General features: G+C 44.2%; 2 long non-coding RNA genes across 2 annotated transcripts; both read left to right on the top strand.

Annotated features, from left to right (window-relative positions):
- The first annotated feature begins 294 nt into the window (after positions 1-294).
- On the top strand, positions 295-5,905 carry LOC118002264. Its single transcript, XR_004677001.1, has 3 exons — positions 295-646; positions 4,954-5,056; positions 5,787-5,905. It is a non-coding gene; the product is annotated as an uncharacterized LOC118002264 (long non-coding RNA).
- Positions 5,906-6,654: 749 nt separating this feature from the next.
- On the top strand, positions 6,655-14,401 carry LOC118002263. The gene is made up of 4 exons (XR_004677000.1): positions 6,655-6,751; positions 7,201-7,270; positions 8,891-8,960; positions 14,211-14,401. It is a non-coding gene; the product is annotated as an uncharacterized LOC118002263 (long non-coding RNA).
- Positions 14,402-14,480: the final 79 nt, after the last annotated feature.

Raw genomic sequence — 14,480 nt, 5'->3', positions numbered from 1 at the left:
GCCCGAGGGGGCACCGACGGCCCGTCACGCAGGCGCTCGGCGGCCCGAGTCTGCGCGCCCGCCGCGGCCGGCTGGGGCGGGGCGGGGCCCGAGGCCCCCTTCCGGGCCGCCCGAGGGGGCACCGACGGCCCGTCACGCAGGCGCTCGGCGGCCCGAGTCTGCGCGCCCGCCGCGGCCGGCTGGGGCGGGGCGGGGCCCGAGGCCCCCTTCCGGGCCGCCCGAGGGGGCACCGACGGCCCGTCACGCAGGCGCTCGGCGGCCCGAGTCTGCGCGCCCGCCGCGGCCGGCTGGGGCGGGGCGGGGCCCGAGGCCCCCTTCCGGGCCGCCCGAGGGGGCACCGACGGCCCGTCACGCAGGCGCTCGGCGGCCCGCTTCCGGATCTGCGAATCCCAGGCGCCGCACTGTCCTGTCAGCCCACCGAGATGCTCCGATACTCGGAGGCTGCCTGTGTGTGGAAGCACGTGTGGGCAAACTTTGTTTGACAGACGTTTGCTTGCTCTGTCGTTATTGTTACTTCTCACCTGGAACGCGTTCCAACATAAGCATCTGAAGGGAGCAGCACGCTCTTACTTCCGCTGTCCCGTCCTCCTCGTCCGTCCTTGGCACTGCCCCGCCCGGGACCCCAGGCCTCGGAAAGAGATCCCAGGTGCCTCCCTTGCTTTCAGTTATTTTTCAGAGACTCAGAGATTCGGGTTTCTCGAGTCCTCCGACCCATCCGCAGTTTGCCCCGTCAAAAGCACCCTACTGCTCAGACGTCCAGACCGGTGCCTGAGGATCAGCCAGTCCTGAGTTGGGTCTTTGGGCTGATTAGGCGCCGGGAGCTCTCCTGTTAGGCCTCTTGTTTGCATTACCTTTTTAAAGGAAGGTGGGGTGGAGTAGGGAGAAAAGAGAAGGCATGTGTGTGGGAAATGAAGGGATAACTCACGGAGCCAGTTGCCTTGTTTACAGAAAACAAAGCAGTCTGTGTTAATCTGCAGTACAGACTGATCTTTGCATGGTCACCTCAGCTTTGGTGGTGGTGTGTGTGTGTGTGTTTAAGCCTTGGCCAAGGCAAACGCGTGGTATTTTAGGGTGTCAGAGGCTTTTTCTTCTTCAATAAAGGGGAGTATTAATCTACTAGAATGTATTAGAGGGGCACCTGGGCGGCTCAGTCGTTAAGCGTCTGCCTTCAGCTCAGGTCATGATCTCAGGGTCCTGGGATCGAGCCCCGCATCGGGCTCCCCGCTTGGCAGGAAGCCTGCTTCTCCCTCTCCCTCTCCCCCTGCTTGTGTTCCTGCTCTCGCTGTGTCTCTGTCAAATAAATAAATAAAATCTTAAAAAAAATACTATTAAAAAAAAAAAAGAATCTATTAGAAACAGTCTGTTGCCAGAATTGCCAGCCTAGCCAACAAAGACTTGTGTTATTCCCGGTTCCCAACTACTGTTGCCCGGTGGGCGCTGTGATGAAACGGTGCTTAGGAAGAGCTGAACATACTGTCCAGACCTCCCAGGACAAGTCTAAGTTGCCCATTGCCAGAAGAGAACCTCGGGAAAGTGTGTTAGTCCAGGTCTTCGGAGAAGCAGATGCTAAGACATGATTAAACGTGCAAAGATTTTTATCAGGGCAAATTCCTGAGGGAGAGAAAACAGAGAAGGAGCCAAGTTAGCCTGGGAGAGCATCAGACTGTGAGGCAAGGGAGGGAGGGAAGAATGGGAAGGGGGCGTCCCAGGCTGCCCTGCAGTCCTAGGAAGAACCAGCAAGGCCAGCGGGATGTTCTGGAGCCAGGCAACTGTCAGAGGTGACCCCACGCTCTCTGAGTCATCGGTGGGAGCACAGCCTGGAGGCGTGGCCTCCGCACGCGGGCAGCAAGGATATCTGGGGCGCTTGGTCACTTATGCTCCCTGCAGTTGGAGGTCTCTGAGCCCCATTCTGGTAGCCACCACAGAAAGATAAACATAGGTCAACAAAGATAAACATAGATAAACATAGGTTAAACATAGGTTAACAGTCACTGTGTTTTAAGGTAGAGCTTCTTGTGTTGGCATACCATTTTCGGATTCATCAAAACCACAATGAGAATTTCCTGAGGGCTCTGGCTGGGCGCTTGGTATGCATTCCCTCATTCAATCTGCTCACCAGCTCTGTGGGCAAGTTGTAATCTTCTTCCCATTTGACAGATGAGGAAACCGAGGCTTAGAGAAGGTACGTAGCTTGCTCAAGATCACGTAAGGAAGGGGCTGAAGAGGTTTTCAGATCTCTGCATGTTGTTTTCCCTCTTCTGAAACAGAAGAGGGAATCTGGGATGTTTTGTAAAGCCTGAATTCTGACACCTCAGCTGACCTATTTACCCTACCTGCTTGGTTTGTTCCGTACTATCCCCTGGCCTTTTGACCTACTTCTAATCAGTTTTGAAATCCAGGGAAATGTCAGATGTCCAAAGTGGCCCCGCATCGGGTCACTTGCGCTCTGGAGATCGGCAGTGTGAAAAGTGAGCTGAGGTTTATGTTCAATAAGCGTATTTAAGTACATTCCACTCAGTATATTTAATGTATGAGTCTGTCAAGCAAGGTGACTACCTAGACTCTGCTGTTTTAAATATTTAGTAAGATGACTGAGAGCCTAGATTTATTATACTATTGAGTGCCCTTAGAATCTGTAGATGGCACGGCTGACTGAATTGCCATCTCTGTAATTGGCCATGACTGTGACCATTCACTTGGTACCTGAATATATTTGGCTTATCTTGAAGCAAGTGAGTGATGACTTTCAGGTCCTGTCATATTTGATTTGCTCATTAATACGGTAGTTTAACTCATTAGGTGTGGTCCAGTGGGAGTTCCCCAAAAGCCAGAAATATTTAACAACCATCTCTTCCTGTCCATCAAATCACTGACGGTTTTAATATGCCTGGTGTGGAATATGCTGAGACTGGAGAATCAGTGCCTCAATTTCGAGTTCTGCAAAATAAGACTGAAACTCTCTGTCCTATTCACTCCACAAGATGGCAAAGCTCAAAAAAGTTATGCCTGGAGAGATACTAGGATATGTTAGAAACATTCTTAAGATGTGAGCCTTGGGTTGGGGATTAGGTTTTGAAATGTTAGGCAATATTTTAATGTTCTCCTGGGAGTTTACTTTTTCCCCATCTCCCTTGAGGAGCCGCTCTAGCACTTGTGCTTAGAATCTCTAAGACGTGAGCCTTCCTGGTTTGGGACTGCTGACATTTGGGAGAAGCATGAAGAGTAAGGGCCAAGGGGCTGAGGAGACTGGGGCAGGAGTGAGAAGATGACATAACAGTTGTGGGGGGAATAGCGATGTCGCTGGTCTTGCAGCCAGGAGCCTGGAGCCTGCTATTCTGGGGAGGCTGCAGAAACCCCAAGTAGCCTGAGTCTGTGAAAGCAGCCTGGGATGCTGCTCTGCTACCCAGGGAAGTAGCGGGACCCCAGGGAGGATGTGGCTGCTTGGAGGCTTCCAGCAGTCAGGGCTTAGATGTGTTCACGTAGACTACCCACCCCCAAGGAGCCATTGGCTGAGGATCGAAGGTCTGGTGTGAAGCTGACTCAGAGAATCCCCAGGGGGATCCATGTCAAGGCCTGAGTCCTCCATCCCCCATCCTTTCCATGGTGCCTTGGTCTCCAAATAGAATGGACCATTTCCCCCCTTCCTGGAGAAACAAGGGCTCAAATTAGAAATTAAGCTGATATATGAAAAATAAAGTTGCATTTTTTGCACAACTGAGTTTATATGCTGCTTGTGTTTGCTTTACCCTCTGGTATTATTGCTCATGCAACGATGCATGTTTCAGAAAAAGCTTTACCTTGTTATGGGAACAAATGAGAAGATTAATTCTGAGAAAATTTTGCAAAGAGATATGAACAAATCCTGACAAAGGAAGGGAAGTGAGAAATGTGCTAAGCATAGGGTTTCAGCAGATAATCATGATGCAACATGCCCTAGAGACAGCATCCCAGTAACCTTGTCTCAGGCCCTTGGTCACGCAGACACCTAAGTGAGCACATTTTGACTTCCCCTTTGTGTGCAATTAATTGTAAGCATTAACCATATAAAGCATAAACCATAAAAAACAAACTGTGGTTCCCTGAAAAGCTGTGGTTCTCCTATATAAATATTATTGGTTTTTAGAATTTTGTTTCTTTAGGGAGTAAATCTAAGGAGTCACCAACATAAGTTCTCAAATGCCAAATACTTACTTTAACATTTCTGAACTGTTTAATTACCAAACTTTGAAGCTCTAATCAGTAAGGTGTTTACTGAGGGCTTAAAACATACAACACAGAGAAAAATAGCTTCCTTTTCACTTAATATTTTCTTTTTTTAAATTATTTTTTTATTTTTTTATTTTTTTAAAGATTTTATTTATTTGATAGAGAGAGAGACAGTGAGAGAGGGAACACAAGCAGGGGGAGTGGGAGAGGGAGAAGCAGGCCTCCCGCTGAGCAGGGAGCCCGATGCGGGGCTCGATCCCAGGACTCCGGGATCATGACCCGAGCCGAAGGCAGACGCTTAACGACTGAGCCACCCAGGCGCCCCTTCACTTAATATTTTCAAAGATGGAGTCTGGGAGTTGGGATGATGTATTAAAAGTTATTCTCAAACACAAATGCAGGGCTCTTCTTTTTGCATTTCTTGTTGTCTTAGATGGATTATAGTTCATAAAGCATAGTTTTGCATAGCATAATCTATCTCTGTTTTTCATTTTCAATATTTCTAATTTATTGATTTATTTGAAAAATATTTGTGCAGTGCCTACTATGTATCCAGCACTGGGCTGGGCACTTGAGATACATCAGTGAACCAAAGTGACTAGAGAGTAGCCAGATACATTGTTTCCCCGGGACTACCTCCCTCCCTTTATCTCCCCCTCACCCCTTTATATTTAAGAATAAGTCTGTACACTTACTGTGGGAGTGGTCATTTGATAACCTGACGCGGTTTTACAACCATGACTACAGGACTCCCCTGTGGTCATGTCCCAGGCGAAAGAAGGACTTGGAAGTATTGGCCAGCTTGGAAAGTCAACGAAGTAATCATCGAATGAGCACCCATGTATACAAGGTACAGCATTCACTGCTAATGGTATAAAAAACACAGGCCACGGTCTCTCCCTTACCAAGAACTTTTAAACTATGTTAAGGTACCACACTCACATGAAAATACAAGGCAGGGGGCGCCTGGGTGCCTCAGTTGGTTAAGAGTCTTGATTTCTGCTCAGGTCATGATCTTAGGGTTGTGAGATTGAGCCACCTGGGTGGGGCTCCATGCTGGGTGTGGAGGCTGCTTAAGATTCTCTCTCCCTCTCCCTCTGCCACTCTCCCTGCTCTCTCGTTCTAAAAAAAAAAAGAAAGAAAGAAAGAAAGAAAATACAAGGCAGAACATACTAAAGGAAAAAAATAATTAGCCCAGACCTTAAGTGCTATCTAAGTTCACAGGAAGGAAAGAGCAACTTGTCTTTGTCTTGAAGTCAAATGACAACAGCTGTTTCTCTTGTTTCTCTTTCTTCCTGGAAGTTCCATGTCCTCCTCCACCCTCTTGAATGATAGTATCTTAGTCATGGAATCATAATACGCTTCCCATTTAAGATGAAAACATGAAGCTTCACTCATAATTTTCATAATGAATCATCTATGTTTTTGAGGATAACATTTAGTGTGAGAACTGCAGAGACAGGCTCATACCAGCAGGTGGAGGAATTTGCCATTTGAACTTGACATCTCAGGTTATCCAGTGGTTTGGCAAGGTGGTGATTGCAATTTTAATTACTGCTTTATTTCTCTCTTTTTTCCAGATATTTACACACCAAAACACCCTGAAAAAGACCCATAATCCAAAGAAGATAAATCAAAATTGATTATTTTCATCACTCCAGCCAGAGCATAAAGTAGATGGCACTTTCTCCCTTTTAGAATCTTGGATGTAAAATATCAAAATTTAAAGAAATAATTTATTCTGAGACAGAATATTGGAGAAGTCTTAAAATAAAAAAAGCACAGGATCTCAACATTTATTTTAAGGATTTTATTTATTTACTTGACAGACTGAGAGAGCACAAGCATGGGGAGCGGCAGGCAGAGGGAGAGGGGGAAGTAGACTCTCCGATGAGCAGGAAGCCTGAGATTTGGGACTCGATCCCAGGACCCTGGGATCATGATCTGAGCCGAAGGTGAGCCGAAGGCAGACTTTTAACCGACTGAGCCATGCAGGCGCCCCCGGGATCTTAACATTCTTATGCTAGGTTTAGAACACACTCAAAGTTGGGTGTGCTAGTGGGATTCCCAGTCAAGCATAAGAGTTTACAGGATTAGAATAGCAGAGTAGAGGGGTCTCCACTGGAGTCTATCCCAGGTTTTCAAGCCCGTGTGGGCATGTCCGAACTGACGAAATAGGCCTGAATGAAGCCAATGTGCCTAGGGGAGGTTGAAGTCATATGGGAGGAAGTGAAGTCATCCCCATTGTGGGGTTTAGGTCTTATGAGCATGTCTAGCAAGCTGTGGGTGGCTGGTGAGGTCTGAGGAGCTTTCTGGGTGACAACTCACCCTAAGGGCATAAGGAATCTGCTGATTAGATTGAGCCGGGAGGAAACCTTCATTGTCAGAAGGGAGCGGTGGGTCTGACTGGGACATTGTGGCCATTTCTTGATTGTGTTCTCTAGTCTAGCTACTTAGAAGCATGTGCTTCCTGGGGACATGGAGGGCTGTTGGTAAAAACTGAATCAGATCCCAGAAACACTGTTTTCCCTTCCAACATGAACAGGTGAGTCATTCTCTTGCACTTCACTCCTGCACAGCTTGGAGGAGGGTCTGGAAGAGCTGCTTGCTCAAGGGGCAGAGGGGTTGCCAGCAGAACTGGGAGCACGTAGAGACACCTTCTGGAGACTCCCAGAAATACAGGACTTGTTATGGTTTGGAAGCAAGACCCAGTGACATTGTGTTGGAGTTAATGGGATGTCCTCTGACTCAGAGGCTTGTAAGAACTGGAGGAATAGGCATTATGGATATACTATTAACCAGGTTCTTAGACTTATAAAACATTTACTAAAAGAATCTTCATAACCATGTCTCTCGTTTGATGTGTACACTTTTTTGCAAAACTCCGTTTCTTGGGTAGTATTTTTACAGCAGTAAAACATACACTGGTTAATAAATCTTAAGTGTGTATCACAATGAAATTTATAAATGAATAACTCATGCAAACTCACCTAGATTGATCTACAGAACATTATGAACAGCCTAGAGACCTCTCTTGGACTACTTCCACTCTCCCTCCCTAAAGGTAATCACCATCCTGATTTCCAATCTGACAGATTACTCTTGCCTCTTTTGAACTTTGCATAAATAGAATTATACAGAACATCTATATTCCTTCTTCTTTTTTTAAAACAAAATTCACATTTTATTTAGGTTGAAATAAACTATACAAAATTGATTTTCTTCACCAAAAATAACAGCAATATTTTCTGTATTATTCCTAGATAAACCACAAAACACTTATTTTTGTAGGTTTTCCAGGTTTTGTTTATAAATCAAGACGAGGCAGTAGATATAGTCATGGAAAAAGGCAGAGGAAAACAGACAAATCAGTTGTCAGTATCCATGGCCTCTGATCCTGTCTTGACCATGAACAGAGGTATTCAACATATACCTGCTAAAAAGCTTATGAAGCCATAGGTGTTCTACATATACTTGCTAAAGAGCTTATGAAGATGTAGGCTCAACAAAGGAATGTAAACAGCAACAATCCAATGTGGAACAACAGTGGCAGTCTCTCCCATTCACACTTTAACTGTAACTTGTTCCTTTAAGTTTATTTGATAAAGACAAAATCTCTACTGCAATCCTTGCTTGGCAAGCTCACGTGTTTCTCTGTCTGTCTGGTAACTCCCTTAACTGTTCATTACAGATTTTTAACATACTAACACTCCGACTATTCAAAGGTCACTCTGAGCTTCATTGTAACATTTTATAAAATGTACTCCTTCCTCCCATACCTCTTCAAAATCTTTATCTTCTAAGAACTGGTAACTCAATACCTGACAATTGGATCCAGTGACAATAAATGTTTTATCTAAAATGACTTAACTAAAACAATTCCCAAGTGCCATTAGCAGAGATCCCATAGAAGTGTAATGTGGCACGTTCAGTGCTATCTTCTGGAACAGGTATGTCTCCAAAGCATGAGAGTTTAAACAGGGGCCATTTAAATAGGCAGATTATCAATGGCTAATATACTCAATGAGAGGTCGGCAGGTCAAGATATTCAGTGATTAAGTGGCCTACATACACCTGACAGCTTTTCTGTAAGATGTTTTCAAATTTATTACAGATTTTCCCCAAATATCAAACATAAGAGAAAGCCTACTTTAAAAGTCTTTTAGGTATTTTCAATGGTTTCTGAGTTATCTGTAGGAAGCTCTTAGTTGTATAGAGTTTGATATATGTGTCCACCATCAAATCCAGATCATGTTTTATATCAAAATTTATGTTAAGCAAAGCCAAGTTACTTGACCTTTGGTCTGTCAAAGTGTTCCTCAGGTATGCTTTGAGACGCTTTCGCCTATTTTCATAGCGTTCATTCTCAACCTTCATCACAGGAAGAATACATAGGACTTTCAGCAATGCATAAACATTAGGAAAAAACTTAATGTCTGGTAGATGCAGGGCTTCATAAATGGTGGATGGAAGCTCTATATCTTCCCCTCTGTGTTTCTACTTGATTCTCCAGCACTAAAAGAATCTTTCTTAACCATGTCTCTCATTTGATGTGTAAGCTCTTTTGCAAAACTCCATTTCTTGGGTAGTATTTTTATAGCAGTAAAACATACACTGGTTAATAAATCTTAAGTGTGTATCACAATGAAATTTATAAGTGAATAACTCATGCAAACTCACCTAGATTGATCTACAGAACATTATGAACAGCCTAGAGACCTCTCTTGGACTACTTCCACTCTCCCTCCCTAAAGGTAATCACCACCCTGATTTCCAATATGACAGATTACTCTTGCCTCTTTTGAACTTTGCATAAATGGAATTATACAGAACATCTATATTCTTTCTGACTTGCTTTACTCAATATTGTGCCTGCAAGTTTCATTTATGTTCTTGCCAAACCTCATGTTTCATTGCTGTATGGTGTTCCATTGTATGAATGTACCACAAGTGCCTTTATCTGTTTTGCTGTTGGTGGACATTTGGGTTGTGTCCAATTTTTGATTATTACGAACAATGCTGTCGTAAAGATATTGGTACATGTTTTTCCTGAACACATGCCCTCATTTCTGTTGGGAATGTAATGGCTGGATCTGATATATAAGTTTTAATGGCATCCTTTTTTCTTCCTGATATAGAAAATGAAGTTTGGCTATAGATGTGCAGTTCTCTTGAAGTAAAGGGATTGAAGTAGTGATGGAAGTAATTCGACCAGAAGGCTAGGAAGAAAGCGTTGGCATTACTTAGACTAGCTAGGTACCGATACTTCTGAATCATTTGTTATCATAAGTTATAATAAATAGTAAGAATGTGACCTATGTCATTGCTCATGACAAATTTAGAAACAATTAGGATAATTTTCCGCTGCTACCTAGAGTACTTTAGGATCTCTCCTACTGGAAGCTAATTTTTATATTAATCTTAGGAAGATGAGCTTAGGAAAGTAATTAAAATTTTTAAAAAATTATTTCTGCCCATCCAATGGAGATGGTTAAAAGTTGGTCGCAGCACTCCCAGTTGGGTGGCATTTACCACTGGAGGCTGAGAAACATTAGTGGGTCTTCTAAACTTGAAAAATTTTTAGTTCATCTGTTTTACATGTTGATCATTGTGTTTCATGAATTTAAGCCATGAAGCCTGAATGGAAGGGAATAGCACTAAGTTTGGGTCCCCAGAGACAAATGTTTTATGCTGTAGGCCTCCCCCAGAATCTCTGTGGCCAAAAATAGCCCTGGAGTTAAAGTCACCCAGTAGCTCTTGGCCCAACACTGCAAATTCTGCATCTAATCTACTAGACTGTCACTTGGATTTGTTGAAAACTAACATTATTTCTACTTGATTTCTAATTATAAAACTAGCATCTGTTTATTCTAGAAAATTAGGATGGCATGTAAAAATATAACAAACATCTCATAATAATACTTTGTTAATGTTTTGGAATAATTTCTTTCAGTTTTTTTTTTTAAGATTTTATTTATTTTTATTTGAGAGAGAGAGAATGAGAGAGAGGGAGTCCATGAGAGGGGGGAGGGTCAGAGGGAGAAGCAGACTCTCTGCCGAGCAGGGAGCCCAATGCGGGACTCGATCCCGGGACTCCGGGATCATGACCTGAGCCGAAGGCAGTCGCTTAACCAACTGAGCCACCCAGGCGCCCTCTTTCAGTTTTTAAATTACCCATTTTTTTACATAGCTCTTTTCTTCAATACATGTTTCTGAGAACTTCCTATGTACTGACGGTGCAAATGAATAGAACCACAGATCCTGCAATCTCTTACAGGGTCTCTAAGATTTGAGCTTACCCAACAGAATCCAGAACAACTCCAAGATCAGAGATGGCAGGAGCTGGGAAGAGTGACCTCCAGGAGATGGTGCAAGAAAGAGATAATATAGCGGCCCTGAGACAGCTGTCCTTAAAAAGATTTGCTTGCAAGTTTGGCCCTTGTCCAGCATCTGGAAACTTAGAATTCAGGAGTTTTCTCACCATTCCCTAACTGATAAGGATGGTTTACTGTAACCAGCCTAGACTGTTTGTGCAAATGATATGTTTAGGCTGAACACCTCCCTTCTTCTGGGAGTCTGGAATTTTGACACATGGTAGGTCCCTACATGGGGGGCCTCCAATAAAAACCTTGGGTACTAAGTCTAATGAGCTTCCCTGGTAGACAACACTTTGCATGTGTCGCCACATGTGGTTGTTGGAAGAATTAATTACATCCTGTGACTCCACTCAGAGAGGTTTCTGGAAGCTGATTCTAGGTTCAGCTGATTCTAGGTTCAGCAGGACTTTGCCCCATGCATCTTTTTCTTTTGCTGATTTTGCTTCGTATCTTTTTGTTGCAGTAAACTGTACCTGTGAGTATAATTATATCCTGTGAGTCCTTCTAGCACATCATTGAACATAAAGGTGGTCTTGGGGACCCCTGATATGGTGACCCACTGGGAAATTAAGTTACCAGATGAGTCATTACCTCTACTTTCATGGTGACCCTTAGGATCAAGCTGAGAATACAACTCCTTGAGTGGGTCTCATCAAATGCGATGCTCCAAGAGTAGAGATTTGGGCAAGATAAATGGTTTAATGTCCCAAGTAACTTATAGCCACAGGAGAGTTGGGGAGACTGAAACTGAGGAATATCTATCTGTTCAATCCACCTCCTCCTCTGCCCTGATCAGTCCTATTGCTAGAGAACAGTCTCACTGGCTTGAAAAAAAAAAAAAATTGCAACTACCAATATAGTTCAATATATCCTCAATACAAATATAGCCAAACATTTAAGGCAGACCAAAAGGATGATAGGCATGGATTCAATAGACAGAACTGACCCACACAAGAGAAAGAGTTAATATAGGAAACCGAGGAAATCTAAAAAATAAGGACAAATATGTAATAAAATTGAGAAATTTTTATTTATAGAGTTCTTCTTACTGAGAGCATGGTACGTGTTAGAAGAAATGTGTTGTTTGGGTGCTGGCGTATTCTCAATCAATCCTGGGCAGTTTGGTTTACTCTCGAATCCCCAAATCACTTGGTCTCAAGCACTAGACACTTCTCGCTTAAAACTGGCACTGGTTTATATGGGTAAGAAGCGTCTTTAAAGACTTGGCAGGGAGGGTGGTAATAGAAGAGGATGAGGTCACAGCACAGGAAATACCTTGAAATCGATGATCAGATATCATTGAGACCAAAGACCTTCAGACACACTGTGAGAGGCAGTTTCTTTCTGGCTGTTTCTTTCCTTGGGTCCTATTCTGCTTCCATGTTCTTAGAGACCACCCTTTTAGATCAGAGTGGCTTTTCCCATCTCCTCTTTCCCTTGAGACCCCCAGCTGCAACCTCTGGGCTGCCCGGAGGAAAAAGAAGTCTCTTAAAATGAAATAAACAAGCAAACCTGTCTGCGCAAAGATGAAACATTCACATTACTGTGCAGAACTGTTTAGCTCCACATTCTCCTAGTCATCCATCCTTGCAGGGCTGGGCTAGGGCTTTCCTTTTACATGATCAGAATTTCCCTTAAAGCATTTTAACAAAAAAAAAAAAAGGGGGGGGGGAAGCAGTTTCCCCCAGCAGTTGTCTCCGGTGTCCTCAACACCGCCATGGCTGCAGCTTAAGAAATTCTAGTCCTAACTCCCTCCCTGTTGTTCTGCTTCACTAAGAAAGGTAGTTTTTGTCATCAAGAATATTAGCAAAACATCCTGAATGTGGCTGGCCTCTGAAGATCTTCCCGCCTCAGCCTTCATGAGCCAGCATCACCCCCCTGGCAGGGTACCCCCTCTGCCTCCAATGGTGGTGTTCTGCGAGGTACAGTCCTGAGCGGATACAAAAAGAGGAGGTGGTACCCCACTGGCAGCACCAGGACATAGCTCCCCAGGTATAATTTTGTGCAGGCCCTGGATTTCTGAGCTGGGTGCTGATAGTGGGGTGACTCAAGCTCCTTCTCTGTCCTTCCCAGGTATTCATGTGGCTCTGTCCCAGAGGGTGGAGTCTGTTTATTTCAATAAATTCTCTTTGCATCTTGGCCACAGTGATGTTCCACATTCCAGCCCCCTCTGTGCCGATTTGGGGCTCGATACTTTCTAGGTCCTGTCGAATGGTTGACAGGATTTCTAACGCTGTTGAAACTTTTGTATTTCAAGCAGCTTATATGAATATCTTCACGGGAATTTGTAAGAAGCTGTATTGGAGATTATTACCCTGCAATAACCTGGACATTGAAGGCTGGGGGATCTGATTAATGAGGGAAGTGGAGGAGAGACTGAGCGGAATATGGCTCCTGAGGCAGGAATGGGGTAAGTTACAGATGGTGGAAGCTTTCTGTACTTTGGACACTGTATTCCTGGTGGGGAGGGATGAATGGAAAGGAAAGTGAGAGGTTACCAAAGAGATACCTTGTTTACTTTGGAATTTTGCCTGGAGCTGGCTTTGGTCTTCATCCTCCCAGACACCAGATGGGAAATAGAGCCTACAGAAGAAATCCTTTTTACACTAGTTTGGTGATCCTCTGAGAGGGCCAAAGCCAAGGGCCAGGGTTCAGTAGACAATCTCTATCAAAATTTCTCCAAGTCTTGGGGCACCTGGGTGGCTCAGTTGGTTAAGCGTCTGCCTTCAGCTCAGGTCATGATCCCAGGGTCCTAGGATCGAGCCCCACAGAGGGAGCCTGCTTCTCCCTCTCCTCTCTGCTTGTGCTCTCTTTCACTATCTCTGTCTCTCTCTCTCAAATAAATAAAATCTTTAAAAAAATTTTTCTCCAAGTCCTTCAAAATAATTAAATTTTATTTTATGGTGGTGAGAACATTTTTTTTTTTTAAGATTTTATTTATTTGAGAGAGAGAATGAGATAGAGAGAGAGAGCACATGAGAGGCGGGAGGGTCAGAGGGAGAAGCAGACTCCCTGCCGAGCAGGGAGCCCGATGCGGGACTCGATCCCAGGACTCCAGGATCATGACCTGAGCCGAAGGCAGTCGCTTAACCAACTGAGCCACCCAGGCACCCTGGTGGTGAGAACATTTAACATGAGATCTATTCTCTTGGCAAATTTTTAAGTGTACAACACAAAATTGTTAACTGTAAGTACAATGTTGTATAGCAGATCTCTAGAACTCATTCATGTTGCTTAACTGAAACTTTATGTGCATTGATTAGCAATTCCCCATTCCCCCTCCCCCCAGCCTCTGGCAACTACCATTCTATTCCTTGACTATATGTATTTTAGCATGCTCATTGTTCAATGCAGCATTATTCGTAATAGCCAAGGTATGGAAACCTCCTAAGTGACCATCTACAGATGAATGGATAAAGAAAATATGGTATATACATACAATGGAATATTCTTCAGCCTTAAAAAATAACTGAATTCTGTAATGTGAGACAACATGGATGAACCTTGGGGACGTTATGCTGAGTGAAATATGCCAGTCTCAGAAGAGAGAACACTACATGATTCCACTTATAAGAGGTATCTAAAATAGTCAAATACTTGGAGTGAAACCATTTTCATCTGTTCTAGGAAAAGAAGACTTGTGTCCTTCTGATCCCATACCAGTGTCTGATTCCAGTTGATAACACCTTCATGCCATGTGTGCCGTTCACAGGACCAGAGGGAGCTGAGAAGCTTGACCAATATCAAGAGTTAAAGGAGGGCGCCTGGGTGGCTCAGTCGTTAGGCGTCTGCCTTCGGCTCAGGTCATGATCCCAGGGTCCTGGGATCAAGTCCCACATCGGGCTCCCTGCTCGGCGGGAGGCCTGCTTCTCCCTCTCCCACTCCCCCTGCTTGTGT

Source organism: Mirounga leonina, unplaced genomic scaffold, assembly GCF_011800145.1.
Source record: "Mirounga leonina isolate KUSES-001 unplaced genomic scaffold, KU_Mleo_1.0 Mir_82, whole genome shotgun sequence".
Taxonomy (NCBI): Eukaryota; Metazoa; Chordata; class Mammalia; order Carnivora; family Phocidae; genus Mirounga; species Mirounga leonina.
Note: the sequence above shows the minus strand (reverse complement) of the source record. Positions and strands in the feature narration are given on the sequence as shown.